The sequence below is a fragment of the Teleopsis dalmanni genome, chromosome 2 (assembly GCF_002237135.1).
Source record: "Teleopsis dalmanni isolate 2A chromosome 2, ASM223713v2, whole genome shotgun sequence".
Classification (NCBI taxonomy): domain Eukaryota; kingdom Metazoa; phylum Arthropoda; class Insecta; order Diptera; family Diopsidae; genus Teleopsis; species Teleopsis dalmanni.
The window spans coordinates 46,905,807-46,912,368 of NC_051847.1; positions in this window are offsets into that span (position 1 = coordinate 46,905,807).

Sequence of the window (6,562 nt, forward strand, 5' to 3'; positions counted from 1 at the left end):
GAAAACTATTGTGCAGAAAAGTTAGTTCCTGGAAGGCACATTTTAGCTCAGCCAACTACGAAATATGTTTTCTCAAATATTTCAGTAACACAACGCAAACTGACGCTTGACTTTATGCTATTTTTATGTATAGATTATATGTGCTAGTGAAGCAAAACAAGGACTTAAGTCAAAAAAACGGATTATGCCGTTTTTAACACCAATACTTTTCCAATTTACTCGCACTTGCCATGAAAATGCATTGCCAAAGTCAAAGTTTCATTTTAATGATATGAGAGCCTGCAGTGGATGTATATATCATCTATTGTATACTTTATACTTTCGATAAAGGAACCTAAAGTTCGTCGTATTACTTTGTTGGCTGTTGTGCACTTTTTGAATGTCGTAAATTTAGCCAAAGTACAATAAATCCCATTCACAGTTATCTGCAATATCCCAACAGTTTCGTCGTAGTTTTGTGATTACTTCGTGCTATTTTAGGACAATTCGTATAAAGTTTTATTGTATGTTAAGAGAGTATAATTACATTTTATATTTTTGCAATATAAAATTCTCATAAACGCCCACAAAGCCACAGGATATAAAAAAAAATATTGTCGGTATGATTTTTTATAATAAACAGTAATAAAACGTAATTATTTTTTAGAAAGCAAACGAAAGAAATCTACAAAAAGTATCTCACCTAAAATAATTTTCGGTTTTGCTTCATTTTATGAGTAAAACTATTATGTCATATAAATTAAGTGCAGTTTTAATTAGTTTAGACTCGTTTAAATGGTTTGTTATTTAATAATTCGTGAATATAACTTGACAGTTATTACTGCTGCATAAGCAAAACATTTCATTTCAAAATAATTTACTCATAAGCTTTACCGAAATTAATTTGAAATTTATTTTGATAAATAATTTTCCATGAAATGACAGGATATTCCGGCATAGCCAAAAGGACAATGGCAATAAAAACAAAGCCATTTGAGCTTGTCATATAAACAAAAACATTTCATACTGTTCCTAATAATGTTAAATATGAACTAAATAAAGTTTATAAAAATATAAATTAGTAGAAAATAATGAAATGTATTCCGTTTATTAAATAAATTGAATATTGCGACTCATGAAGGTCAATTACATATGAGAAAATATATTTTAATTTAAATAATTTTTCAATACAAACTATTATACAATCTATAATTATTATATATATAACTATACAATATATATTACTATGTACCAGTAGAAGATAAGAAATGAAACTTTTTATCGCAGTACTTTTTATTCGAGTATATATAACACATAACATTATTATGGGGGTATTCACGATCTCTAGTGAAAAAATCAGTAATAAAGTAAAATGGTAACGCTTAAAATGCCAACATAATAAATGTACACGAAATATATTTTATGGTTGCTTCTTAGACTATTACTAAGTAACTCGTTTACTCAGTCTTAAGCTAAGTAATTGAGTGACATATATAATACAGGTAATGGTTATAGCGTAAGCTGAATGATCTCAAGCTCAATAATATCCCAACTAAAATTCATTAATCATTAAATCATTAATTAGTCTATTAATCTTGCTTAACTAAAATTTAAACTAATTTTTAACACATCAAGTTCATACACAAACAATATACACACTTAACAAAGAATTTTTATAAAATTCAATCAGACCTATCTATTTATCATTTAATTTTTTTTTTTTTGAAGATATGCTCTGTCACTCTTCATAAAAAGTGAGAGAGATTAAGTCATTTACATAAACAAATCAATATTTCTTCAATCATTTCAAATTAGGAAATGATTATATATTATATATTTTAAATATTTCAAAATTCCTAAATTAGGAAAGGAGCAAAAATATTAATTTAAAGAAGTATGCGAACGAGAATGACCAATTTCATAAATATGATCCAGATTTGTAGTTCTGTAGAAAAAGTGCATTTAAGATTGTTTTTATGACTATGATCCGCAATGGGGATGTAAAGATTTCTTACAAATCTAATTAAAAGTTACTTAGAACTGAGACATAATTCGGTGTTTGATACTCTATTTGATCAGAGTACGCACAATGAATCCACTGGCTTGGCTATGTCTTTAGAATGGATGAAGAAGCTTCATCGAAAAAGTTATTTCAAACAGTAATTGAAGGAAAAAACCTTAGAGGTAGACCGTTTCTCCGGTAAAGTGATCAAATTGAGAGAATTGAATGAAGAATACATACTCGCTTACTTGGCTATATGCTGAAGATGCTCCACCGAAAAAGGTGTTTCAAGCGGTGTTCAAGTTAAAGGAAAAAGGCGTGAAGATAGATCGTTTCTCCAGTGAAGTGATCAAGTAAGAGAATACTAATCGCACTTGATCTATGAGACTGGAGAATACTTTTTCACTAGCTTGGCCATGTCCGTAGAATGGCTTAAAATGCTCCATCAGAGGTAAGCCGTTGAGGTATAATTACTTAATTATTATAAGTCTAACAACAACTGTCATCAAAAGCTTATCGAAACTTCAACATTATAAACTTTTTTTGAAAGATTACTTTCTTACAATATTTATCTGCCAAACTAAACATTTGTAACTCACATTTTAACAAGTTTTCTCTTGAATATCAATTCATAGCATTTCACTGAAAATTCTATAAAGCTTTAATAATAAAATAAATAATAATAAATGGAGCAAATAAATAAAAAATGTACTTACATCTACCCAATGTTCACCGGGAAAAACTGCAATCAGTTCAGTGTTAGCATCCAAAGTACGGAAATATTCTTCATCATCGACTTCAGTACCATCGGAATCCAAATGTATTGTTGGCTGCTCTGTCTTCTCAAACTTCTCTGCTACTTTTGAACGTATCTCCTCTAAAGAAGCAGCAACAACAGCTTTTTTAATGTTGCGCGTAACATCTTTAATCTGAAATAAATAAGAGATATATATATTATAAAAAAAATTCAAAAATAAATTTCAAATTTGGTATTTTGCCTGCAAGTGCAATTCTTAAATGGCAATTTATGCTGAGAGTCAACAACTTCAACAGCAACATTAAATCACTGAAGTGCTATTCAGGTATTCAGGTAACTTTTCTAGTAGAAAAAATTTCGTTCATTGCCAAACGTGTACCTAAGTTGAATGTACTTCGAATGGTTGCAGAGCATAAATACAGTAAAACTAATGCAACCACAATGGAGGCAACCAACGAACAACAAACAAACGACTAACCATTTCCGGTACCGCACATTCTTAGGCGCAAATAAAAGGTTTTAACTGGCATAAGTTTTTATTGTTTGCCAAGCGTCTAAAATGCATTTTGCAAGCTTTTGAGCTTACCAAAATCGTTGAAAAATTAAAATAAAATTAAATACATATTTCCGGTGTGTATAGTTTCAAATGTTTGTACATTTAACAATACAAAATAATTGCTTAAAAGAAAGTTCAAATGTCAATAGTTTATTTAAAAGGAATGAGCAAGAAACACACGAATTGCCAAAAGAGTTGTTAGGTTACTTAAAATTCTGTTCTTGTGATTTGTTTAAGTGAAAAGGTCGTCAGTGAATGTAAAAAAAGCAATTAAAAAGAAAAAACTGCTAATTTAATTAAATTCACTTTGTTTATATATATATATAATAAACTCTTTTCAAAGCATTTGACATTTCAACATCAAGGATAAGCGTTATGCTAACATGTTTTGTTTTTGTACTTGCCTTGTAATAACCATTTTTTTTTTTCAATTTAAGTGGAGGAGTTAGAAAAAGCAACAAAGTAAGGTGTCACTTTGCCTTGCAAGTATCAATCATTTAACTGGAATATCGACGTGAAAGGTTCAAAACATTAGCCGCCAGCTGTGAAAATGTCAGTTGACCGTTAAAAATAGGTTCCGTGATTTGTTGCCATTGCCATTGACGTTACTCTTTAAGCTGTTGCAACTACTAAGGCCAATGTTGGTGCCAACGGCATGACAATTAATCAACCTGCCAAATCCGCAAAATTGTTAGCTTAAAGTGAAACAGGTAATGCAAATCCCAGCAAAAACACATATACGTAATAAATAGCGAATCCGCAGCATTTATTCTTAAATATCGCTGTTCGACACTGCAGGTGTATTGGACCGGGAGGATAAAACCATTAATCAGTAGAAGGGTCGAACATATGTTGATAGTGAAGATTTATGATGCTGCACTATTGAAACTCTTAGGTAAAAGAAACCAAAATGGTAACAAGTGATGTTAGGCAAATTTTAAGTTTATAGTTTAAGTTTATAAGTTTATAGTTTATATTATATTTACAAAACTCTATGAAATTTATTTTTTTAAATATATTGCATACTGATATTGTTTAATATTGCTAATTTATAAATAATTAATAGGCGTTTTACGCTTCTTTCAACGCATTCAATATAGCATAAAAGAATTTTTGTCTTATGAGATAAATATATTTGAGACAGTAGTACTGAACGAAAGTTATACTAAGTCCAGTACACTAACAAGTTAAAAGAGTTGAATAAAAATATAATACTAATATATATAATATATATAATATATAATACTTAGCATTTAATAATATTAGAGTATGTATAAGGAATGCACCGTAACATATATTAAAGAAGTGGAATAGGATAAGGAACAAAATAAAAATATACTAAGACCTTAGCATTTAAGAATGTTAGAGTATGTATAAGAAATGCAACTCAACATATGACAAAGGAAGCACTTATACGACAATCAATCAGTTAAAAAATCAATGTATTTATTATAGAATTACTATGGTCTACTAAACACTTTAATACTAAAAAAGGTTAAAAAATTTGAATCATTTCTTTTAATAGCATTCTATTAAATTTTTTATCCAAGTTCTAACAAAATATGAGTATCAGCAATAAAACATCACTGTTAAAATATATTATTACATTAAAATTACAACAGAAATCCAGAGCTTTCTGTTAAGCACTAGAAGCAACTATTAACCATTTCCAGATATTAGAAAATACATTAAAACTTATAGTGAATCCTCACACAATTACCTAAAGTTTGAAACCGTCAATGTTTATATAAAAAACTAAATTTAAGCTATTTGATCAAATTAAGTAATGTTAGAATTCATCACTGAACATACTTCATCTTTTTGATAAAATTAACCAACACTGCACTTAACAGAAAAATTCATCAGTGGATCATACATAAAGGTCCGAATCGCATACAATTAAAATGCAGACAAGCAAATTTTTTTAAAAAAAATTAATTGAGAACAAATTTATCACTTCACATATTTAAAAGTTAGAATCAAATACAACCAAATGTCAAATCCGAGAATTTTTTTATAATAATATAAGCTAACAGAACAATACATCATTGAACATATTTAAATATTCTCATACATTAAGTTTAACATTTTAACCTATTAATGTTTATATAAAACACAAAGTCATTAAGCTATTTGATAAAATAAACTGACAGGAAAATACTGTCAGTATTGCTCACATCTACTTCAAGATTAGACTCACTTGCGATCAAAGGGCAGATACGCGAATTTTAGCAATATAATCTCTTATTCGAATATTTCGTAAGACCACTGTTAATGAGTACTTGGCAATACTCGAAACAGCGTTGTATGGTTAGCCAAATTTCAATATATTAACTAAAAATTTTTGTTGTTGGCTTGTCATTTCTCTTCGAACCCTTATAATTTTTAAATGGTTTCTTTTCAACAAAAGACACGTCACTCTCGGCAAAAAAATTAACATAATCTGTTATTGTTGTTCACTTAATATCACTAAAATATCTTTCACACTCTATTTTCTCCAGCTAGTGGTACACTATAAGTGATTAAAACAATAAGTGAATGAAAGTGCTTAATGCCACTAACTCTTTCATCAAAAATAAATAATTAAAATGTCGCATAAATCTAATATATTTTTCGATGCCATTACAAAATTTTTTGAATTTCTCCAATATTTGTAATTTGATTAAGTTGCTTTCAAAATGGTTTGCAGAATATTTTCTTATTATTGACGGTTAATGAAACTTCACTTAAATTACTACACATTATTTGTTTTTACCCTCAATATGTTTTAAATATTTATTGTTTTTATTATAATAATATATTTTTATTTTTAACGAGAACAAGCTACTGTATTAAGTTTTATCCTCTTAATCTCTTTATCGTTTTTAATTTCCCAGTAGTTTTAATCAGCAAGCAAATGAAATCACATGAACTTAATAATATTATTAAAATTTTATAATTTTCACAGTTCGACAATGTCGAACTTTTTGAATTTTTTTTTTTAATATGCGAATAAATTTTTATTTCATTATTATTCGATTTCCTCTTTAGTGAAACGAATAATAAATCCTTTTCGCCGATACGTTTGAAGGCTCGAATATATTTTCTGCATATTGACAAGGATAAAATAGTTGCGAAGTAATAAAAAACAATCAAAAATTAATATATTCAACTTCAGGATATGCACAAATAATAAATGTGATTTGTATGCATTGCAGTGATTTTTACCTTTTATAAAAAATTAAAGCAAAAGCAAGTTTTACAAGTTCTGTGAAAAATCCTTAAAAAA